This window comes from Diospyros lotus, chromosome 5, assembly GCF_014633365.1.
Source record: "Diospyros lotus cultivar Yz01 chromosome 5, ASM1463336v1, whole genome shotgun sequence".
NCBI lineage: Eukaryota > Viridiplantae > Streptophyta > Magnoliopsida > Ericales > Ebenaceae > Diospyros > Diospyros lotus.
Window position 1 is genome coordinate 16,248,247 of NC_068342.1, and position 26,909 is coordinate 16,275,155.

Sequence of the window (26,909 nt, forward strand, 5' to 3'; positions counted from 1 at the left end):
GCGGTTCGGTTCAGGTTCAAAGATTTCTTGAACCGGAACCGGCGGTTCATGAACCGGAACCGGCGGTTCATGAACCGTGGCCATGTCTACTTTAATCCATATAAATTTTTTGACAGCCTATATATAAACATGGTTTGGATATTTGTCATTTTCAAAACTTGGACTTTATTCAACATATATTTTTTTCATTTAAGTATCCATTTAAAAAAAACACTTTTAACATCTATTTGGAAGAGTTTAAAATCTTTATAATAAGCAAATGTTAAAAGCATTTTAATAGCTTATAATCTACCTATAGGGGCACATTTTTAATCAAAATCGATTCTTTCTTACTAATTATACCCTTGAGCAACAACTCTTGTTTTATTTCTTATCACTATTTCAAATTCATACATTTTATTTCTATACACCCATTTTGTTCCAAGAACGTGATAATTTTCAGGTCTAGGAACTAATGACTAAACTTTATTCCTCTCAAATTGACTTAATTCTTCTTGCATGACCATCATCAAATTTTCATCATTTTTAGCCTCCTCAAACTTCTTTGGTTCCAATTGAAACATAAAGGCTAAATGTTCACATATATTTCTAATTGATGACCTTGTTCTAATTCCTTCATCTGGATTACCTAAGATTTGATCTTGGATGATTTTGGACAAATTTTCACTTTTTAGGAAGATTACTTAAATCATTTTGAGGGTTTTGAGTTTCTAATGAATTATTTAGCTGAGGTAAATTTTGATTATTATTTTGAGAAACATCATCACCATCTAAATACACTCTAGATAGAGAAGGTGAAGAGTCATCAAGAGCAACGTGCATTGATTCTTCTATAGTTTGAGTTCGTTTATTGAAAACTCTATAGCCTTTACTAAACCATGAATATGCCACAAATATTGCTTCATCAGATTTAAGATCAAATTTTCCTAAGGCATCTTTGTTATTATTTAACACAAAACATTTACATTCAAATACATAAAAATGACCGACTATAGGCTTTCTATTCCTAAGGCATCTTTGTTATTATTTAACACAAAATATTTACATTCAAATACATAAAAATGACCGACTTTAGACTTTCTATTCCTAAGAAGTTCATATGGTGTTTTCTTTAAAATTGGTCTTACAAAGATTATATTTAAGATATAACAGGAAGTGCATACAGCTTCTGCCCAAAAATATTTAGGTAGATTACTATCACATAATATGGTCCTAGCCACATCTTATAGAGTTTTATTCTTTCTTTCCACTACAAGAAATAAGATTTTTAGTGAAGGCCAAGACCGTCACTAAAAGCGTAAAAACTCGTCACTAAAAGTTTTAGTGACCGCCAAATTGGTCGTCACAAGCTGTCACTAAAAAGTCTGTCACAAATAATATTAGTGATGATTATTAGCTGGCCGTCACTAAAAATACCCTTTAGTGGCCGCCGGATGTGACAGTCACAAAAAATTTTTAGTGACAACCACAGTCCTCCACCACTAATGTCATTTTTTGTGACGGTCATGGCCGTCACAAATAATGACTCTTCAGTGACGGCCACCGTTATCACAAGTAATGAATTTTTTTTGACGGCTTTGCTGGTTGTCACAAATGGTAAGATTTTAGTGATAGTGTTAGCCGCCACAAAATGAACGTTTTTTAGTAACCACTTTATATTGGTTGCCACAAAAAGTGTTTGACAGATATTTTTAGTGAGAGTCATGACTACCACAAAAGAAGACATTTTTAGTGACCACTTTTTGTTGGCCGCCACAAAAAGTGATTTTTATAAAATTTTCCCACAACCCACTGCTTGTTTTTCTATATTTTAAACCCTATTAATTTAATATATTGCATCCAAAATAAACACTATTCTAATAATCAAGAAACTTCAGAAAACAACTCTTTTACATTTACATTGTCATCAAAAAAAGATATCTAGCAATTTACAATCACATTGTTATAAAAAAAAGACATCTAGCACTTTACATAAAAAAAAGACATCAAACAATGAAGTCTAGTCAATTGTTATTTCTAATCCTTCATGCCCTAACATCTTCCATAAAAACTTCAAAAATTGATTGCCTTTCTTTGACTTGGTCCAATTCTGTCGACAATGCTTCATTTTTCTCTTTCAAAAGTTGCATTTCATTTTTCAAACTATTATTATATTGTCGCATTTGTTCTAGTTCTGTAACAAGTTCATGACGAGATGGAATCTTTCCAAGTACAGAAGAAGGAGTTGGTCTAAATCCATACCCACGAACACATCCATGTCTTTCTCTTCCCATTACTTCAGAAAAAATTTTATTTTCATCAATAGTTTGAGAAGGTTCTTCCTCAACTCTTTGGCTTACTAAAGATTGAATTTTGTCCTGAAATTTGATAATAAATAAAATAGATATGTTATAACATAATACTAAAATATATATCAGAATAACAACATCAACTGTTTAAAATAAAATTTATCACTATTTCTTTTGACGTGGAATTAACCATTGACCCGTCTTTTTTCTTGTGTGTAACTTTGAACATTTATCATGCAGACGGTTTGTGTCCTAATATTTCAGCCTGTATTAATTTGACAAGTTAATCAATAAAAAAAAAATTATTAATGAGAAAGATGTATAAATGACTTAAATTATACTTGTCCAGCTCTAACTTGAGCAAAACTTCTGAGCAAAACTTCTAATGCCTGTAATTTTAGTCATTGTTTGCTTTGACCAATTAGACTTATTAGGAGTACAAGCAACCTATATCTAAAACCAAATACAATAATCATGTTTTAAATAATTAAAGTGATTTGTGCATAAAAAAAAGTAAAGGATATAGAATACTTGAAACTCATGCATTTTTAGTGACAAACAATTTATGCCCCACTAATACCTGAAACAATTTGTTAATGAGCATTACAAGTACAGATAGGTGAAACGTTAACAATGAAAGCAACAAATGACTTCACTAAACATTACATCCACAAAATAGGTCTCTCTGTACACATCAATTTTACCTTTTAAGTCAAAGATCATCACTACCTAATCAGCGCAAAACAAAATATATGTTATAATTGGTTTGAACATCTAATGCATAACAAAGCCCCAGGTATCATCCAAGTTTGCTAGGAGTAGAATGTTGTCAACATGAGGACATCGTCTTCTCAGCAGTAAAGATTCCCACCCAACTTGGGATATCGATTTGGATTTTTTGATCAATATGATATATAACTAAAACAAAATAAGGCACAATTTATTATCAAATAAAATTAATTTCAATCTGGATACCAAAAATTCTTCTCTAATCAAAAGCAAAAGAGCATTTTTTATAGGAAATTATTATTAAATATTCAATGGGGACCTCAGTTTCGGAAAGCAGTCAAATTATGCCGAAGAATTAAACCAATAAAGAGCCTTAATTTTGAACAAAAAATCTGTTGTACGTGAGAGCAGACCATTATCCTTTGAAAGCTTTCAAGGTTCTCATTCTCCTAAAGCAATCTATTTAAATAAGTCCATTAATCAAACAATATTCCATTACCAGTAATTTCATAAGTTAAACAAGTAAATAGAAATAAATGATAAATTCCAAAAGTCAAAATGTAAAAAAGTCTAGGAGTAAAAAGAAATACTAAAATCAAAGGTCTTCTCAAATATTAGAAAGTGGCAATAGCAGAGGAGATTCAACTGCAATTAAGAAGATAATAAGTTTCTGCTCCACTATTAATTAAGAAGATAATAAGCAAATAACAAAAGCCATTGATAGGTGATCGCATAGTTATCTGGAAATTCTTAGTTAATTAAGTATATTAAGATATAATGACCAAGAGTTCTAAAGAAAATTTAAATATTAATCGATTTATATACAAAAATACCAAATCAAGGGCACTTCATTTCAGATTTTGAAAAGTAGCCAACAAACAGAGGATGGCTAAAACGAAGAAAATCGCATTCCACTGGGCAAATACTTGCAAACTTGTAAAGAAAGATGATGAATACTTGCAAATTTGAGCCACATTAACCGGATAGATAAGATCCAGAAAAATCCAAGCGCAGTCACATACTAGTAATTTCTTGACGAGCATCACATTTCCGGCATGAACGGCGAGGAACAATGGCGTGACATCCGTCTTGAACTCTTCATACTCAAAGCGAACTTCATGCGCCGATTCGTCACAACAAGCGACCTCCGCCTTCTGCAACTTCAAATCGTTGCAATGCAAGGCCTCGAGGAGGCGCTGTGAGACCTCTGCTTCGTAGTCCATCGGAACCACCTGCTTCCCAGCGAGGAAACCGCCATCTCCTGAGTTTCCGAACACTGTCATTTCTGACGGACCGAGTGATGGTTGCAAGTGGCGGGAGAGAAGGAGACAGAGAGGGAGATGGAGGGAAATGGAGGCAGGAGAGACGAGGGAGGGAGATGAAGGGATAATAAAAAATATATTTTGTTCATTTTTATAATTTTAAAATTTTAAAGTTATTTTTCAACTTTATTTTTTAACTTTTGTTTATATTTTGAAAGAAAAAAATAAACAAAATATATTTTTGGGTTTTTGTAAATTTTAGATATTTTTAAAACTTTTGTTTATATTTTAAAGGAAAAGAAAAATAAACAAAATATCTTTTTCTTTTTTGTTTATATTTTAAAGGGAAAGAAAAATAAACAAAATATCTTTTTCTTTTTTGTTTATATTTTAAAGGGAAAGAAAAATAAACAAAATATCTTTTTCTTTTTTTGTAAATTTTTTAGTAGTAAAAAATATAATTTTTAAGAATATTGAAAGAAGAATGAAATAAAAACATACTTTGTTTTTAATTATTAATTATATTTTATATTTTAAGAATATAAAAACATACTTTTTCAAAATAAGTATATTATTAATAATTAATTATAAAAGTATATTAAAATAAAAAATATACTTTTTAAGAATATCAAAAGAAAAATGTTACTAAAAAATAAAAACATAATAGAAGAATGTTATTAAAAATGAAAATATTTTTTTTATTAATTATATTTTATATTATTGTATTTTTTAGTATTAATAATTCATTTTTAGTAACTGTTAAAGCTAGCCGTCACAAATAAGTATGTTGAGTTATGGAAAAAACTTTTAGTGGATGCCATATTCGGTTATCATAAATAATCCACTTTTAGTGGCCGTCACATTTGACCATCATAAATAGTCATATTTTAGTGGCCGCAACCCTCGGCCCTCTCAAATAAGCATATGACTCAAACCACTTTGCCAAGCTTTTAGTGGCAACCACTTCTAGTAATCACAAATAACATACTTTTAGTGACCGCCAATTCTGGCTGTCACAAATAATGAACCTTTAGTGGCCGCCTTTGGCGGTCGTCACAAATAAAATTGTTTGAGTGTCTATCCATCCACTTTTAGTGACGACCACTTGTGGCCGTTATTAATAATGTGCTTTTTGTGGCTGCCCAAGTCGACTATCACAAATAAGCATAAGCATATAGAGGTACCATAGTCGGCCGCCATGTACTCTACCTTTAGTGGCCGCCACCCATGGCCGTCAGTAATAATGTACTTTAGGTGGCCGCCCATACCGACCCTCACAAATAAACATCTTTGACTATCTTTGTTACAAATAATCCACTTTTAGTGGCCGCCACACATGGCTGTCACAAATAATGAACCTTTAGTGGCCGCCATTGGCGGCCATCACAAATAAGCTTGTTTGAGTGACTTCCACATCCTAAACTTTTAGTGACCGTCATGTTCGACTGTCACAAATACTCCACCTTTAGTGGCCGCCACACATGGCCATCACAAATAATCCACTTTTAATGACCCCCATATATGGCCGTCACAAAAAATCCACTTTTAATGGCCACCATATATGGCTGTCACAAATAATCAAAATAAACATGATTGGTACCCAAAACTTTTAGTGGTCGTCACAACCAGCTGTCACAATAGTGCACTTTTAGTGGCCACAAGTCGTGGCTGTCACAAATAATGAGCTCTTTAGTGGCCAATTTTTTCGAGCGCCACTAAAGATGCCTTTTTAGTGACAAACAGTTTATGGCTGCCACTAATAGCTGCATTTGTGACAAATATCTTTTGACCGTCACTAAAAGTGGCCACTAAAAACTATTTTTCTTGTAGTGTACCCCATACTGTCCTAAATCGCTGCTAGGTGTTATTCAAGAACTCTCAGAACATCATTGAGATTGGGAAAAGTTTCGGTGAAAGGTCAAGGGGTTAACCGATATTGAAAAGAGTTTCGGTGTTATCTGATTGCTAGTGAGTAATGAACCTAAAAAGTCACACATTATATAGTATTATGTTTGGTATCACCATTGTGTGCCCAATATATCTCTAAAATAGTTGGTTAAAAGTTGACAATTGGCCCCTACCAATAATGCAGCAATAGTACATAATGCATAGTAAAGTGCATTATTGCACTACATTATTAAAGGGGGGCGGTAGCTTCGTGAGGAGATTTTAATTTGTGAAAAGAAGAAAATAAATGGGGGGAATTGTTTAAAAAAGTAAAGGTAAGGCTTTTGTTTTTTCTCTAGCACTCTCTTCTTACGTTGCTTGCTTGCTTCTTCTTTTTTCTTGCTTTGCTTCCTCTAAAAAATATTTTGATGGCATAAATATTTTACGTGTAAAATTTTGAGACGTGAGCACTAGTGATACACGAAACCTCTATATCTAGTATGGGAAAAGGTAACCGGAATGATATCATTCGGCATACTAGGTGCGGATAGACTAGGACCACCACAAAGTGAGATGGACATGGTCTCAGCACAAAAATTGTTTCTGTACCCTAACCTTACATCGAGCAGTAGATATGCATTTAGTTTTATTCAATTGTTGAATGTGCATATTGCTTACGTACCCAAGTTATATATGGCGTATTTATTATGTAACACCCTACTCTCTAGGCGTGTTATAACTTGGTACAATTCTGGGACAATAAATTTTTTCCTTTCAAACTAATCCAAAATCACATCATTCCTCGTATCCATCCCAGAATTTTCAATCATTTTTCTCGAAAGAGAATCATCATACACATCAAATGCGGAAGCAAGGATTGAACCTGACATCTTAACATTAATCAAAATTCAGATCTTATATCATCGTTCCTCAACATAACTTAATACAAAGCATAAGTTCTTAACTAACATAATCCTAAATAGGGTTATACATCATCATTCTTTCAAATATCTAGAATTTAAAGTAGTAGAACTTAAATACATGGGCTACAAAACATACATTCAATTCATCATACACTTTGCTAAGTGTCATTTCATGTCTCATTTATCCTTGTTTCTGCTACAATCTTTATCTGGAACATTTGAATATTCCAGAAGCAAAGCCCAAGTTAGATAATGAATTATCTAACTAAGGGAATAGTAAACATATTTCGTGCATGAATGCAAAATGCAAAATGTCATTTCCATATCATTCCGGTTTGAGTCGACCGCACCCAACTACTGCTCCCTATTTTTATAACCTTCTTACCAACCAGAGATGTATGGGTGCATCCTTGGTAGAGCAGCGGTACCAGTCCATAATCCCAAACCCTTATGCGATACATGATCAATAATATCATCGTGAACATATGCACATTTCATCATCAATACATGTAAATGCAATCTACATGATATATTCATATCAAGGCATGACAACATGATAAAATCATTTACTTAAATCAGGTTTAGGGTTGAACCGCTTACAAACCAAGTATTTTTTATAAAACTAAATCTAATTGGGAAGTACCATTTACCTTCTCAAGCTTATCGGGTTACCTTGATATTCGCGTCTTGCCTTGAAATTCGTGCATCGCCCCGATTTACGTGTCAATCTCAAAATTCGCACAAGTCATTTCAACTTAAGGCTCAAAGCATCCTAATCACCATATTTATTTAAATAAACATTAAAACCTATTTTTTCATAATTTCTTGTATTTTCTTTATTTTTCTCTCTATTTCTTCCTATTTTTCCCTTGATAAATCCAAACTAAATATTTTCTCAAATATTTCACTATGACAATTCATAAAATAAAATTCCTGAATTTCTAAGATTTTTTAAGGAATTTTACCTACCTTAACTTAGCCTCTTAGTCTTCCTCAATATGCGTGTTATATCCTCGAAACGCAAGCCCGAATAATTTACTTGACTTGGCATGCTCCTTTAGTCCCAAATAAATTCCTAGAATGATTCGGGATTTTTTTCGGAAATTCCCACCCCCCTTTTTCTATTTTTCTTTTATTTTCTTCAATTTTCTTTTCTTTTCTTCTCCCTTTTTTCTCCTTCTTCATCCTTCTTCTTCTTCCCTGCTTCTGCAACTCACGAACAACCATCCTTCATTCTTTCTTTTTCTTTCTTTCCTTTTCTTTTCTTTTTTCTTTTTTTTTTCTTTTCTTCTTCCTTCTTCTTCTCCCTTCTCATTGTTCTCTGTGCATGTTACCTGCGCACCAGCCTCGCGGCCACTCGCCGCCCACCCAGGGCCAGCCCTGGGCATAGGCTACCTAGACAGCCGCCTAGGGCCCATGCCCATTTTCAGCCAGTAGGGGGGCCCATGCCCATTTTAATTTTCAGATTTTAAATTAATTAACAAAATAAAATTATTAAAAATAATAAATTTAAAAATAAAAGAGATGTCAGGGGCCATGCCTATTTTAAACCATTGTAAATTTTTAATTAATCTCAATCTCTCATCTTTCTTTTATCAATAATTAATCCCATGAGTATCAATATAATTTTTAATTAATCTCATTTCTCACCTTTCTTTATTAATAATCAATTCCATTCCTATGCATCTGGTAGTGGCACTCATTCCCTTACAACTATTCCATACATTTTTAATTAATCTCAATCTCTCTCTTATATGATTGTATCACAACTATTTCCATGCATTTGGCAGTGGTCGCCACTCCATCGTCTTCCTAAGTTCCACTCCTCAATTTTTTATCCATCCATTATCACTACATCTGCCATCAATTTGCACAGGTATAGGTTCTCAATCCAATTAATTTCATAATTATGCAATCTCTTTAGTGATTCCATTTTCGTCCTCATCATCCCGTTGTGTGATTTATTAGTTATGTCTTTTGATTTTTTTTATTAGCCTTTAAATTATCAATTAATTTTGTTTTTATATTTCAATATTTGTGATCTCTCTCTTATTAATGAATCTACACTAATGGATTGACGATTATGTCTATTGAAAAACATATGTTGGAACAAATTAATTATAATTGTTTAATTATTGATTTTTCATCTAAAACTACTAAAAAAGTAAATTTAAAGTGAAATATTATGAATTTTATATAATAATTTTTTTATTTATATTAATTTTATTTTTAAATATAGTCGTAGAGGGCCCCATAAAAAATTTAGCTTAGGGCCCCTATAATCTCAGGGTCGGCCCTGCGCCTACCTCCCTCGCCCGCTGTTGCTGCCAGCAACGTCGCCCCCGATCACCCCGACTGCCACCGCCTTGGTCATTGCTGCTCTACTCATGCGCCTTCTTCCACGCTGCCATGCATGCTGGAGGATGCGGTAATGGTTGCCGCTTGTTACGGCCTATCCTGACCACCCTCACGGGCTGCTTCCATGGTCACCATTTCAGCTCCCAACTTCTCGCTCGATCACTTGGTGGTTTTTGTTGCCAAGCTCTCTCTCGGCCAGCGTCTCTCTGCAACTTCTCTGTTTCCATTTCTCTTTCCTTCTTCATTTCTCTCCCACTCCAACTCTTTAAATCTCTCCCTATTTATAGCTATTTCCACCCCTCTTCTCACTGCTTTGCCCATACCTTCTTTGCGTCTAAAATACTCCACTTGCTGCCATGGATTTGCAGAGCATGGCGTGAAGGTTACAGGGCATAGCCATTTCTCTTGCGTGCACAGACATGCATTGCATATATATATATATACATGTATAACACTATATAGTACATTATATATAAGAATATTACATCTTTAAACCCTAATTTTTATCTCTATTTCACTTGGGTAATTCCATAATTACAATTATACCCTTAAACATATAATTAATTTATATTATAATACCAAAAAATCTAAAATTAATAACTCGAAATTTACTCGATAAGAACGATTTCATCCAGTGTCCTCACTGGGCTATCGCTTCATCCCGAAATCACTGAAGGGTTGCTCATTACAAAAAATCGAAGCCCCCTCAAGCTTCCGTTGACTTATCGGAAGTCTCCTATGACAATTCAATTTTGCAGCCTAAATGGCAACTGCATTTTAACTATACCGAAAATCATTCCCGACCCGATTTCTTTCCATACCATAAATCTCATCTCATAACGCTTATCGAGATCATTCATTTTCCTTAGATAATTTCACTCCGAGGCATTTCTTATAGTCGATTTGGTATTTATAACTGCTATCAAACCAATTTTTTAGTATTTTAAACTTGCTTAAATTACGTAGCAACCTCATGAAAATATGGGTTCTTACATATTATATTCCATGACGTGTTTCTGATACACAGTAAAAATTTTATTTTTGTCCATACCGTTGTACTAGTGATTCCATTTACTTCGTCCAGTTAACATAACACGTAAACTCACATGTGGTTGAAAAGCGTGCAATGACTAAAATTTTCAGTAGCATCCATTATATTCTTTTCCCTTCTTCATCATGTTGACGACCTCTCACATTTCTCACCTCCACTGATGACTTCTTGCTTTCCTTACTACCGTCGACTAACCTCTTGCCTTCCCTTTCGCCGATCGACCTCTCCCCTACCTTGTCACTGATTGACTTCTCGCCTTCCTACCATTGACCTACCTTTCTCTTTCCTCCTCGCTAACCAATCGTGGTTCATTCTTCCTCGTCATCGACTGACCCTTAGTCTTGCATCCCTCGCCATCGACCAACCCTATTTGAGGCTGAATCAACCATGACGGGGGCTCAACCCAATTTATGTTTTTGAATCGATGAAGACACCTAGCATGTTTTAGGTTGAATCGATTTGTGTTGCATGAAAGGGTCGATTCACGTTTATGAATCAACAGCGGCTTAACCTAGTTTGTGTTTGTGAATCAACGGTAACACCTAGAAAACGGAGTTGTGAATCGATGGCACTGAGTATAACATGGGGTCTCTAGTGTCTTCACATTCCTCATTTGCAAGGCTAGGGTTGTCAAATCGGACCTCTACCGCGTCCTCCATCGTTGGCCCCACCTGCTATTTTGCAATGTCAAGACCCGACTCCATGGTGCACCATGTCACACGTGTCGCCCTTTCATTGGCCAGGTCAATAAAGGCATCCACGTCAGACCACGTGTAACTCACGTACAACATGTTAACAGATAAGGTGTGTGATTATTTTAATATTAGAAGTTTAGGGGCACAAGAGCTCTACTTTAAAGTTGGAGAGGGTAAATGGCTAAAAGACCAAAGTTTGGAGGACATTTTTATGCATTTTTCCTTTTTTTAATAACGATTTCATGGAACAATAATTATTTATATTTCTTATATTATTTATTATCTTTATTTTTTATTTAAATTACTAATTTATTAACGAAAAAATAGAATTAAGGCACGTACAAAGGTTGATGATAAAAGGTTTTAACCGCCCAATATAAAAGAAAATCATTTTTTATTTTTAGAATTAAATATATATATATGTTATTTGATATTTAAAATATCCGAGTAGTGAAAGATTGATTAATACATGTGACTTGTTGAATTATGTTTTCCTTGATATGTATATATAATATACATAGACACATTGAGAATTTAATTGGATTGGTTTGGGATTAGTGACATAAAAATCAATTATGTTTTAATAAATTGTTTCAGTTGTTATAAACTCACCCCTTTTTTTCTATTACAAACAATTTATTTATCTTGTGTTTATTAAGTTGTGGTTTAGCTATGAATTTTTAACCTTTTATGATAGTGTAAATGGTTCATCGCGCTTGTCCAAGAGTTTGAATTATAGCAAAATTGTGGATTCAATTTTGTTTTTATATAGATATTGATAATATGTATCTATTATAATGGTGTTGTCGCCAAAAATACTAGCACTACAAGAGTTTCGTTTTTTCCCGGCGGTGAAAAAATTGCCGAAAAAAGTAAAAAAATCGCTGGTAAAAGTTTCACCGACGGTATTAATAACCGTCGGAAATACCTTCGTCGGAAAAGCTTGCCGGCGGTTGAAAACCGCCGGAAAAAACTATTTACCGGCGATTTATAAAAACCGCCGGTAATAATAATTTTTTCCGACGGTTTTTGGCAAAGATTTTACTTTTACCGGCAGTTTATAAACCGCCGGTAAAAGTATTTGCTAACGGTTAAAAACCGCCGGCAAAAGTCAAAACCGCCGACAAATTAATAACTTTGCCAATGAAATTCAGGAACCGCTGGCAAAGGTCAACCGTGGGCTTCCAAAAAAATAGCCGGAAATTTGAGAAATAAGATTTTTAAAAATTATATAATAACAATCAATAACCTGTATAACAATCAATTATAACAAAAAACCACCAACAATCAATAATAACTTGTATAACAATCAATAACCTGTATAATAAAAAATCACCAACAATTTTAAAAGATTCACTTGCTACACACAATAAGTATAACAACTGTATACAATAAATCTATTTAAGTACAACACATTTGATCTATATGCATGTGAAGATAGTCATTATACATATCTGAGAGCCTATTCTAGTTAGATAGTCATTTGATCAATATCGAGATTAATAAACGTACAAATCGTACAAGAAAGACAAAAAACAAGAAAAGAACTCTGGACCACATAAAAAGCTACAAGCTACATTAGGTTCTTTATAGTATTACACCCCCATGATGGAAAAACTAAGAGCTACATCAGATCCCCTTCCCTTTAGCTCTACTCTTCACCTTCTCCACGATCTCTCCCCTCCAAAGCAGCTGCCATTAATCATCAAACTTCTCTGTTTTCCCGAGTACTATCTCAATCTGTGAACCACGCGGTATCATCAACAGACTAAGGTTAGATTAAACATTTCATTTACCACAATAACACTGAATAGCAGCTCATGCTCGTGCAAAGAAACACAAGCAGATTAACAAGCAAAACCATTAGAAAAAAGCGGTATGCTGAAAGCAAAGAAAGAAAAGAACTCCATAGAGACAAGCGTTGTCTATCACTAAACAAGTCTAGCAGAAAGCAGATGCATGGGCCAACACAAATCAAACAAAATAACAGTGCACATCTGATAGAATTAACACAAAACTTGCAAAGAACTAGCACAAAACTAAAATAAAATTAACACAGCAATAATGAAACAATTCCATTGGAGATGGTAGGACCTTTTACGCAAGAGATTCCCCCAGAAAGAGTCTCAATGGATTACGTTATATCAAATGAAAGATGTATGCATCATCACTAATAAGGGGTGATGAGAAACTTGACAATGTTTTGATAAGATCACATGGCAAGTTGGTATTAACAAAAAAAAGTCGTTGATTCCCTTGCAATGACCAATATTACTTTTGATAACTATGCCCTATTAATATGCTCAGAAACCTCTGGAGCTCTCTACCAGAAACTGCTTTGTCACTCAGAAAATCTTAACAACCTTGAATTTTTGATCTCGAATTGTATGAACAGTACTCCACAAAATGAGTAAAATAGGTCAATGAATAGGAAAAATACCAAACACAAAAACAAAAGTAAAAAAATGAAACACCACAAGAGGGATGAACTCTGCTGAGGTATTTTCCCACCACAAATGCCCTAATATACAAGAGAAAAAACATCAACTTGCATACAGAATTTAGATTGGAGCTTTAAGTACATCCATAAACTGCAACAAAACACAACTACTTATGCAGAAGGTTAGGGGAAAACAAACAATTAAATTAAATATTTAGTTTTTAATTGTATATTACATAGAAGAACAAACAAGAAGATGGGTATTTAGATAACAATACAGCAGGTTATACTAGCATACAAAAAATCAACTTAATTGGGGTAGACTGGAAGGAATACAATAACTTAGAAATCAGAAATTGCATCATTAGTTTTCTCATCAACAATAATACAGCCATGCATGCCAGAGACTGAAGGACAATCAACACAGATACAATATTTAGTCCAAAGAAGGGGGAGAAGACAAACTAGAGAACCACATGATCACATTTTATTAGGGAAATAAAAACTAACTTAACTACCAGTTCCTGATAGAGTCTAGGCATTCGAAAAATATAAAATGCTGCATCTAATTTCTAATAGAAAAATTACAGTTTAGGTAGTTAAGAAGGTGTGACAAGGGTCACATATATTACTCAGTTCTTTTTTCTTTCTTTTTCTATCTTCAAAAACATGGACCAATTTCAGTATTTCATTATTTGGCTCCACCAATATAAAATGATGCACTTGCAGAGGAAGACAGACATAGTAGACATAAGTTGCTTAAATCACACAGGTTCAAATAATTAATTAACTGAATTATCAAGAAAAAGGAAAAACTCTTGTTTATCATCTATTTTCCTTTCCAAGTATATGAAGATTTGTAAAGGTGATAAAACCAGAGGACACCATACACAAACATAAAGAAAATTACAAATTTGAAGATTTTGAATGTTTCAAAATTGAGTATTGGGTGTTGTTGCTTCTTCAGAATTGAAGATTGGGTGGGTTCTCTGGTGCTGAACAACCGGAAAAATGAAAAAGAACAATAATAATCAAAGAGAAATTTCACAAGAAAATCAGACCAATTTAACAAATTTGCTGTTGGTTTGTATCCTAGGGTAAATGCGTAAATTGGTCATTTAGCAAATAATGACCAACAATACCTCATTCACAATTTGACAAACCAAAGATGGGATAGTTATAATATCAGGTAATACCTTATTTACCAAATGTGGGGCAGTATTATTTAGTTACATCACTATTTTATCCCATTCTTAACTTTTACCTAGCACTATTTAATACCAAATGGACTGTAAGATAACAATCAATAATCCGTTATCTCCCTAATTTCAAAGAATCCATGCAAGCCAAAAGCAAATAGTTGGATTTCAGAATGAGAAAAGCCAACAAAAGCTATCAATAAATAATAGGAAACACACTGAAATGTGGTAACTCATTAACACTAAGAAATGGGCGTAAAAGAAAAATATGCCCACGTCATGATATATATGCATGTGTGTATATATACCCCACATACATGCATATAGATCTAAATAGAATATCTACAAACTTAAATAAACTATCACACAAGTAAAAAATGAGCAAATGCATTTAATATGCAAAAATCTGGATACAAGACACAAACGATGCACTCTATAATATATACTGATACAGATGAACATTGTAGATATGATGAAAGACAATACCCATGCCAAGGGCCGACAGCTCCACCTCGTTGTGCTGCTGCATATACCTCTACATATGCAATTCCACAATCTCAATAAGAATAAGGAGATTGTGTTTTATACCTCTGCATATGACAAAATCTAGTATTACTGAAATTGAGAGACTATAATTCCTAATCATGAAACTAAACCTGCTCTCCTATGCTTTATTTAAGTAGAAGCAAGCACAAGAAGTTGTGTTTTATTCTTATTAAGAAACCATGCTGTTACCGAGAAAGTGTTAGATATCATCTTTATCGGATCCTGAGGCGGTGAATCCCTTGGAGAAGGAGATGAGAGAGAGGGAGTACTTGAAAACGTCAGAAGAGAAGAAATTGCAGAAGAGATGCGAAGCCTTCCATCTGGCCAAGCTCGCCATCGCCATACTCGCTCCGATTTCGAATTCGATTCGTCCAGAACCCAAAAAAACAATCAAAAATAAAAAAACCACAGAAAGCGAAGCATAATTGACCTTGCCGAGGAGGATCTAGTTGGTGTGACGGCCGAAGCTCTCGGAGGTGTCGAGGAGTGTGACGCTGGTATCGACGTCACGCTTAAACTTACAGTAGCTATTATGGAGCAGCAAGCAGAAGCGATCGAGCGAGACGAGAGAGAGGGTGAGGGAGGTAGTGACTCAGTGGCGAGAGCGAGTGACAAAGACAACACGGCGAGGCGCGAGCAAGAGAGGGTTAGGGTTTGCGCGCATGGCATTTTGGAAGAGAAGGATTTGGGCAGGGGCAAGGGGAAGATTTGGGTGGGGGCGGGGGAATTAGGGGGTGTTATATAAATCATATCCCCGGCGATTTTAAAACCGCCGGGGATGGGGTCAATATAACCGGCGGTTTCTAAACTGCCGGGAATGGGTAACATAACCGGCGGTTTTAAAAAATCGCCGGATATGTATATGCCATAGCCGACGGTTTATAAAACCGCCGGGGATTATGCTGTTTTCCCGACGGTTGTTTAAACCGTTGGGAAAATTTCGTCGACAATACCTATTTTTCTTGTAGTGACTACAATTAAATTTTATGATGTGGGACCTGCTTGAGCTCAGTATCTAGTGAAATAAGATTGCTGTAAGAAAAGTTGTCACAAGGGAGTTTGCCACAATAATGCTTGCCACAAGGAGCTTCGTCGCAAGAATTTTACTGCAAAGGTCTCACCTTAAAAATCTCGCCTTAAGGATCTCGCCGTAAGGGTCTTTCACCTTAAGGATCTTCGCGTTAAGGTCTTACCACAAGAATTTTGCTGCTAGGATCTTTGCCTTAAGGACCTTCACCTTAGGGTCTCGCCTTAAGAATCTTGTCACAAGGATCCTCGTCTTAAGGATATTCGCTTTAAGGGTCTCGCCTTAATGATCTCGCTGCAAGGGTCTTCGCCTTAAAAATCTTTGTCTTAAGAATTTTTCCACAATAATCTTCGCCTTAAGAGTCTCATTGCAAGAGAAGTCACCATAAGGATATTCCCTTGTTAATACTCAAAAATGGGTTAGAAGGCTCGCGGGAATTCTTGCCCGCGACGACTCTCCGATGCCTAAGTCAGTACTGGATCAAGATAATTGTTCATGAAAACAATAAAAACGTAATTAATGTGTCGAAATTTTACTAAATTCGGAAGTCCCCTTTTGTGTCATGTAGTTGGGTATTTGTAAGGTAAGATTCTCAAAGATGCCTATTACTGACATATGGCGCTTGTTGAATGGAGTCTTGGTCTCATTGAGAAGGAGCTCTTTGTCGTGAGGTCCATGGCGCCGTAAGGCTCCTTATGGCAAAGCTTCAAGCATAAGGCCGGTTGCTGCAAGGTTGCTTGTCTCGAGGCCTCTTGCGGCAAGGCCCTGCCCGGGAGGCCACTTGCGCCGCAAGACTTTGGGTGACAAGGCCCATTGTCACAATGCATTTTGCTACAGGACCCTTGTTGTGTTGCTTCATGCGACAAGGCCCTTATCGCAAGGTTGTATGCGGCAAGGGCCTTAGCCACGAATTGCCTTGTGGCAAGGGGCCTTTTGTGACTAGGCTCTTGTCGTGAGACTTAATTAAATTTTTATTTTTGCTTTTAAAAATTATTATTTAATTTCCTTCCCATGATTCTCATGGCACAACAAATGGTTAAACTCCAAAGTTCAGCCCACATTTACTTATTCATCCGCTCAAAGTGAGAGTGGGGTAGGTGGTAAGTTTTATAAAGGATGGAACAATCCCGATCAAAGAGTATGCATTGATCGTGGATCCCCTCCAGTTTCTCATGCCATAAAAAAAACCCTCTCATATTTTTTATCTAAAACCCTACTCTAATGTTCTAAACATATGTGTAACATAAATCTGACGTGGCAAATTGGCGCACGTTTTGCTTATTTGATGCCGAGGCACCAAATTATTTCTCCTGCATTTTGCTCTCTTTGTAGTTTGTGGGCCGCGTGGACGCGGCGCAGCGTTCTGTGGCTGGGCCGCCGGAGGCAGGGGAGGCGGCGGCAATGGTGGAGGAAGGAGAGGCGGCAAGAGTGTGATAGTCATTCCGCAAGATCGACACGGAGGAGTGCTCATCGTCGGCGAGGCTAAAGACGTTGCGCTTTTCACCACGGAAGGGGATCGTTTTAAAATGAGAAACTTATCGCCGTCTAGGTTCATCTCCTTGCTTTCTCGTCACGTTTTGATTGTATGTACTAGCATTGACTGACGTATATACCAAATGTCTGCTCTTACCTCTACGAGCTCCACTAGAATATAGTTTTTGAATGATTTAGCGGTTTTACTTGCTTAGAAATGTAGGCCATTAAATTTTTATGAATGTGGGGTTTATCTTGTGGGAGATTCTGAATTCGCTTATTTGTTTTTGCTTTGTAGAAATTGTACTTGTATGCCGAATTCATTGAAAATGTAAAGTTGAGAAACTTGCTAGGCTATGAGTGTCGTTTGTTTTAATATTATTTTTTATTGGTATTTTAAAATGTTTTTATAATTTTATATATCTTATATAGTTCACATTTATATAGAAACTTATGGCGAGTGTTTGATTCTAGTCATACGTCAAATGATATGATAAAACATTCAACTTCATTACTTCACCCTTTCACAATGAAGATGGGACCAAGTTTAATACAGGTTTTACAAATGGGAATACTTCCTGTTCCAGGTTTGGGGCCTTAAGGCAGGCATTCGGGGAGTTAATGATGAAGCTGGAGCCTGACTATTTTCTTTTGCACAATTCTGGTTATACTTTTAGAATCCTCTTTTTTAATTTCAAGTTCCATCTTGTATTCCTGCTTCCTACCTGATTACTGTGATTTTTTTTTTATTATTATTATTATTTCTTGTTTCCGAGAAACATGGGAGTTGCATTCTTACTTTGGAGCTACTTCAGGGACCTCAGTGTCTCATTTTCCATATTGTTGGACTTGTAAGTGGGCCCAACTGCTGCTCACTGCTCACTTCCCCTGATTTCTTGCTTGAACTAATGCAATATTTTATATTTTTATCGTCATTAATGTGGCTGTCATTTATACATGATATAACATCCATGTGTTATTATGTAACTTAGGGTAGACTGAAGTGTAGGCATTTGTCAACATGGGAAACTACAGAACAAAGGTTATGCTAGATGCTGGACATCCAGCTAAGTATCACATCCTGGTTTCATGGCAGATGTCATGTTGATGACTTGATGTTGCTCAACTCAATTAGTTTTTCTTTTTTCTTTCCATTGTTCAGTGATGGTTATTCTTTTGCTTCCTTTCCGTTTTTCTTTTCCTTATTTTTCCTTTTAAAGTGAATGTAAAATGACTCCTTGAGGTATCATCTGTATTTTGTTAGTATTATGTTCCAATTGTGTCTTTTGTCTTGTTATGTTTTCTCATGTAAGCAAGCGGGATGCTGATTTATGATATTGCTTTTCCATGATATACGGAGTATGGGATTTTAGCCTAATTGATTATCTGTTTCTTTCTTCTTCTAATAGGGGCTTATAGTCCTTGGTTTACCTCCCCACTTCCATGTCAGCATGTATCCTCTGTCATTCTAACATTTTCTTTCAATTTATTTTTTATTTTTTTTGATGGAATGAGCATTCGAAGCATCTGATGATCTACTCAGATTCCCCTTCAAGACATTTTTGTGGGTCATGCAATCCTGAGTCTCTGATGCAGATATGGTTTCAGCTTAAACATTTTCTGGTGGCCAACACTTTTTGAATGTTTATTTCTTCAACAACAACAACAGCAATCGCAAGTCTTAATTTTTCTTGATTCCCTGATTACTTTTTAAGCTTTTACTTTATGTTTTTAACCCGTTTTAGCTTTTATCTTTTCAGTATGCCATTTTTATTTGGCATTATAGCAAATGGATTATTGTTTTTATTTGGCATTAAAGTATCAATTATGCTATCTATGTTTAATTTTTGAATCCAGCTTTGAGGATTACATGAGAGAGTGTGTTGTCTCTTGTATTATAATACAAGTAGAATAATAAGGATTAGTCAGTAGACACTGAAATATGCTGCATATGCATTGTTTCACTAGAAGAAATATCCTATAATGTCAACGTTCTGAATTTAAGTAATGAAGCTCATTGCTTTTAAGTGACTATCAGTCATATCTAAACCTTGAAATCAAAATTGAGCTATTAAAACTTTTTGAATTTCTATTCAGCTATATTTCTCAAATAACTGCTTTGCTTTGTGAAAATTAAGTAGTTTTACAAATTGATGACCTTGTTATTCAAGTGTAGGGAGGGCATAGGCCGACAGCAGAAGCACATAAGTTTGTACGGAATAGACTTTTTAGGAATTTAGTAGATTGTATCTTAGCCTTTATTTGATGTTGATAAGAATTTACAAGGAGCGACACTACAAAAATTGTGGACAACATTATCTACCCTAGAAAAATATGGGATTTGTGGTCCTTACGATGTAGCAGTGTTCAGATGGTCTTTTTCCCTTGTACTTCTTGCCAAGTAGGTAATGTTATACTTGGTTTGTCCTACTTGACTCACAAGTGTCATGATCCAAGTTTTTTATGCTGACTTCTAGTTAATCTTATGAGTGCCCTTTTGGTGTTCTATTGTATCGTATATATATATTTCTTTATTTCTTGAGGTTGCAAGTTTAAATCTGTTAATCTTCTTATTCCTCTTCTTGTTTTTCCCCTCTTTCTTTATTTTGTCTGTTGCTGGCCTTAAAAAGAAGAAATTGTTACGTTGATCTTTTTTTTTCTTTTCTTTTTGAAACTTGACATTGCCCACACACACAAGAAAAATGGTGAGATTTGGTATTTATGTTGTGATCTACCCTGGTTTTCTTGTTTACTTTGGTGTTTTTGAGGTTGAGATCTGAACAAAATAGAATTATAACGATCTTGTACATGGGGAAGGCTGTTTCTCCAGATGCTTAACTTGAATACTTTCTCAGGCCACTTTAAAGGAAGGGGGAAGGGGAGGGACCTGCTAACAAGGCATAATTGTGTGCCAATGGGCATAGATTAAAAAAGCCCACAATGTGGTATGATAAACTGGGAAAACCACATACAGATTGCAGATATTTGGAATAACTAATATCATAGTTATATTTATGTATTCCTCAAAAGGAGTCACATTATGAACATCCTCATCTATTTGATGGGTAAGTTAACTTGAGGTTTCTGGTTTTCATATTATTGATGGACTCTGAGCCAATATTTGTAGCATTATCTGAGGTAAAAGCACAAGTCAAAACCTAGAAACAAGGTGCTGGAAAACTTTTAAGTTGTGCTCTGGCAGAAACTAAACGAGGACCCATTATGACTTTCTGCTTAATGTTACTGAAGCAGCCTTCCCAGCAACAACCAAGGGAACTTGCTAGAATGGAATCTTGCAGCAACCTGTCAACTTTGGTCCCAGATAACTTCAATAAGTTACATTGTTACAATATCCTGACAGAAACTAGGATTATGTTATATGATACATGATTTTGGGACCATGTTGATATTGATATGAGAATTTTAATGTGGAAACATAGACAAAAGAGAGTGTTAGGAAGGAGGAATGGGAAATTCTACATATATTGTTGTGTCAGGCTGTCAGCTATATTATCTGGTATCTGGATACTATTTATGCACACTATGATGTGTTGTCCTACTGCTGTTGGCCGAGTCATTTAACATATTTGTCTGGATAGAACTTGTGATGTGTTGTCCATATTTCTTCAACCTTTTGAGTTTAAGCATTTTCCTTACTTCTCGAGTTTTAAGGCTAGCCTGGTACATCAAGTTCTCATGCTTGACATGTTTTTTATTGAAGCACTTTTTCACTTCAAGGACAAAGAATTTACTGTGAGGATTCCATTATGTAACTTGTTCATCCTTTCTTGATTAGATATTTCATGTCTCACGCACTGGTGGGGTGTGTGGCACAGGGATAGATGATGATGACGTTCAATGCAAGGGAAAACTCTGGTTTTAAGAAAGTGGTGATCACCAAACATGGTGGTTAGTGGTGGGAAATGTAGTTTGGTCCTGCATGTATAGGTGTGATACATACTTATATAAGCACATATAGCGTTCACGCGCATTTTATTTGTAGAGAGAAGGGGGTCTAGTCTGCTCAATAAGTGAAAGCAAAATATGGTAAAAAGAACACAAATATGGAAGCAGAATGCTAGGTTACTTTTACAGTTTTACTTGGCTGTTCTTCCCCAAAACTGTTCTTGTTTTGATGACTTGTATTAATGATCTGATGCTCAGTTTGCAACTGTCTTCAGCAATGCATGCCAGTTTATCTGTGTGATACTATTGAAGCTCATTGGAAAAAGGAATTCCGGTTTATTATGTCAGCCTCCTTGAGACACAAAGTAGATTCTGCCATTTTATGAACCTTTGATTGTATGGAACAAGAAAACAGATGCCAAATTGGTCAATAGATGTTTAATTTCTATAATCTTTGAGGGCTATTTTCTGTCTTATATCTACTTTTTGTTGTCAATCAAGGTGAGTCTCTATTAACTATTGCACCTTTCCCTTTTACAAGCTTGTGTTAGCCAACTTTATTCGAAATTGTATTAAATTGATAAACATGGCTCATCATATATATTCCTGGTACATTCACAGATACCTAAAACCGAAAGGTACCCTTTGAATTAGAAGAGCAGATTCCAAATAGATGGGAGAATGCCTGTATTGATAATTGGCTTCCATCTTGACTAGTAGCTGTAGCAGTTATTTAATTCATGTTTGACATACAAGTTTGAAACTGGAAAACGTCATGTCTTTTCTTGGCATTCTAAATTTAAGAAGGAATGTTTCTGTCTCTTTGCTATCTCTGTTGTGGGCCAAAGATACATATATAATTCTTCCTGTGTTTCTTAAGTTGAGGCAACCTTCCAAGAATCTCGTGCTTGTGAGATTCCGATTCTATCTCTTTCTTGACTTGCAGGCAAATTCCGTAGATTCCACCCAGAAGCTGGATGAGGGCGGACCTGTTCAGGCTTGCTTCATCTGTGAATAGAAGAAGAAGGAGAAGTCATTTGACAAAAGAAGCCACTTTTGCTGCGGGGAAATGGGAAAGTAGCCATTTGACAATGATCTGAGATAACAATAGCTGTAAAGAAGCCTACTTTTATGGTGCTTTGGGAGGCAGTCTTAGATTTTTTTGGAGGAATTTGTAAAGAAAATGAAAATAGAAAGGAAGCTGTGTTGCATGGCGTTGTCCTCCAATCCACGAATTATCTTTGCTCTTCGCTGCTGTGATCATCATTTGGCACAGCTTTCCAGGAAACCAATCATGGAGCCATAATTAGGGTGTGCGCTCTCTCTCTCTATCAAGTAGAAAAGAACTGGTGGAAAAAGGCCCTCGTTTTTGCCCGGTTTTACTGCTCTGCCACTGGGTTGCAATGAAGCGCCAGGTTGGTAGTTTTTCTCAGCTACCAAATTGCTTAAATAAGAAGGTGACTCAATGCGCTTTGCTACGTGCAATATTCCCTGTAATCTGTGCCTTTAAGAAATAAATTTATTTCTCATACCACTGAGCAATGTTATTGCTTCTGTTTGATATTGACCTGTACGCCCCATTCATGGTACACAAGCCTCTCTTTTCCAATATTGTCTTAGAATTATCAGGATCATGCTGATTGATTTGCTTCCTCTTAGGTTTATGCGGATCAGCTCCAGGTTGAACAAGTATATGTACACAATGATTTGCTTCCTTTTGTGTATGAGTAATGAGTTTCATGGTGCAATCGCATCCATCGAAACAAGAATCATGCATCTTTTATTGGAGCTCTGTGCAACATGTTACTATTTTATTGCCCAATGATCACTCTAATTGCTTTCGTTCAGTTCAGTCTTGTACAATTTCAAAACTCAGTTATCCTCCTCTAATTCCTTCATAGATTATCACTTAAGTCGGAAAACTTAAGTGGAAGGAAGGTTCAAAAGTATGGCCTTGCGAGTATTTGGTTGTGGGTTCTATTTTCAGTCTCATTATTGTTTAGATATTATCACACTATATGGTTTACTGATTGAACTCTCTGCCTATAAGGACACTCTACCTTACGAGTCACTCCTTGTTTGTCTGTTTTGTTCTTTTTTTTTTTGGCTAATTGCTCTCTGCTTATATGGTTTAAGTCTAGGGTTTTTGGTAACTGAGCAGTTTTGGATAGGTTGTTTTGGGTTTTTGATTTTCTTCTTTACTATTTATCCATAAAAGAAAAAAATAATTATATTTTATGCGTGCGCGAATCATATGAAGATCATAGTGTATTTAACAAAATTTGTTATATATATGATTTGTTCTTGGGATGACCATCATTACGCGGTCTTTAGTGCTCGTACCTTCGATTACGCTAGAAGAAATAAATCACAGGTGTGAGCTTTCGTTTTACTATGTAGGGCAAGAATCAAATTCACGACCTATTAAACTAACACTAACATATCATTTCTTGACCACTCGACATATATCTTGGGGATACATATGATTTGTTCTTGACAAATATGTAACAAGATGAGAACCACAAGTTAATATATTTTGAATGCCATTTTAGGGTTTGTCTATTTTAGTATGGCAGTTGTTCATATTTGTCATTATTAATTGTCCAAACTGAATTCTCTACCATCTACACATATAATGTCATTCCTTGCTATATTTATATTAGAATATATCACTGTAATTCTCTAAACAGGCAATGAATCTCTTCGGAAGACTAAAGAATTCTATAAATTTCAAAGCATGTTAAGAAATTAAGAGTTTTTCTTATGGAATAAAGTCTAACACGGTCTAACCATACTAGTTTGGGCCCTATTTTAATTAGTCAAACAACCAAGAACAAAAAATTAATTTCTTATAATCACTTAGTTTGAGTTTGTGTCAAGAGTCTATGAAATCGTATGAGAGGAACAAAAGGTAATTATAATTGAACATACCTATATTATTAACTTCTTGTTAGTCGAATCTTTGTGTTGATTTAAAAAAAAAAAAAACCTATTTGAAATCTAATCGTAGAAATAATTATACCTTATACAAATAGTTCGAAATTATTATGATATAAAAGTAAAATATAATAATCACCAAAATATAAGGTAACAAGGGTTTATAAATTTAAAATCTCGAATGCAAGTTTCTTAAATCTCATACGATTTTTAATTTTTCTATATATTGAATGATCTTTTATATCGAGAATAAATGATTAATAATATGATCATAAAAATTTAATAAAATATTATTATATCAAATGCATGAAAAGTAACTTATATTTTGTCTTAATCTCTCTTCATTCTTAGATCTTTTAATTTGCCCAAAAAGCCACTTCCATTCTTTTTCAATAAACCAATAGTGATATATGCATAAGGTTTGGTAAATCACACTTTTATTGTGAAGAATGTGACTTTAATCTCTTAAACACTTAATATAAATGATCAATCTCACACACACGCAGGCACGGACGCACGTACATATAATTGCAACTTGTCTTTTTCACCTTATCTCTTAGAATTTTTATTAAAACTATAATGTTTGGATTAGTGTTATTATTGTTTATTTTATTGGAGTATATTGTGATATTCATTATCTTGTTGTGAAGATACAATAATAAATTTATTTGATAAAAAATGTTATCATTAAGTCACCTAAACTTGCAAAAAATAAAATAGTCAGAGGGTATTGGGAGATTCCTGTGCAAACACTCTGATATTTAAATTAAACATTGAAAATAATGAAATCTGAATTGAAACTAATATCAGAGGTGTATATTTTTTAAAATGAGTGTTTGTTTACTTATAGAAGGATATATGATAATCCTAATTAGTTTAAAATTAAAATTATCACAGATAATATTTATCTTGACCTTTTTATAATTTTGTTAGAATTAAGATTCTTATATTTTGTAATCTGTTAAGATTAAAATTCATATATTTTGGAACCTGTTAAGATTAGAATTCTTATGAATGATATTTATTCTAATATTCTAAAATCCTTTTAAAATTAAACTTTTTTATGGATAATTATTTATCCCTTTCTTAAAATATTTAGAAGAAAATTTGAATGTTGGAATTATTTAATTTGCGCGTTTGTACGGGACCCTCTTGATTATAGGAGAATTTACATTTTTCGGCCTAAAGAATTATTTTAGACTTTTTAATTTTTTTGATCTTTTAATAAGCTTTTGCCAACACCTTGAAATACAAAGAAGCTTATGCTGTCGAAATTGAGAGCACGAGCGACGGGGGACTGCACAAGGACGGTAATATCAAGAAACTTGTGCATACTTGACTCTTTTGAATGGTTAATTATCAACCATGATATATTTAATAGAAATGAGTAATTATTGGAATAATTATCAATATAATTAACTTTAGAGTAGCTAATCATGATAAATATTATAATGAAAATCTAACTATTAAAACTGTCACCAAATTATTAGTCTTTTGATAAAGAAATTATTTTTAGAAAATTGTTTTCCTCCCCCAAACAAACGGAGCTTTAGAAAATAATTAATGAGTTAATTAAACAATTTAATTGTCCCTTTTATGAAGAGTTTTTAATTATTTGAATATTCACATTAGTGGTTAGATTATTAGTTAATTAACAAGTGTTGATATATTTTAATTATTAATAAATAGTATTTTATTAAGTTTAAAATTGTTATTCGTACCCACTATTTATTGTAAAATTTGAATGATTTTCATTGATTTAAAAAATTGTGAAGTATAATTCAAAATTATTCTAATTATAGCTTCACAAATTTAGTGTTTTTTCCATGAATTTTTAAATTTCATTGTTTATTATTCGATTAAGTGCAATGTAATAATAAGTTTGATGATTGATAGGAGGGGCCACATGGTATGCCCAGAGGGCGCGCGCACCGTATCATTCTTCCTTATTTAATACCCAGATTTTTCGGATTACGGGAATCAGAGGGTGAATCGTAAATACGTCGATGCTTAAGGTCGATCTTCTTTGCTGTCCTTTTTCCTTAACCATCACGCTTCAATTTCCTAACCACAGTTACTTTGGCTTACCTCGGGTTAGCTTAAAGTGGTCAGAAAAAATAAAAAATTAAAAAAAAAAAACCATACACAGGAGGATAGGGACTCGAGGAGTATATATATATATATATAT

At 34.5% G+C, this 26,909-nt stretch overlaps 1 non-coding gene across 1 annotated transcript; it reads left to right on the forward strand.

The window, feature by feature from the left end:
* The first annotated feature begins 19,399 nt into the window (after positions 1-19,399).
* On the forward strand, positions 19,400-19,473 carry LOC127802921 (small nucleolar RNA snoR60). The gene has a single exon (XR_008023371.1). It is a non-coding gene; the product is annotated as a small nucleolar RNA snoR60 (small nucleolar RNA).
* Positions 19,474-26,909: the final 7,436 nt, after the last annotated feature.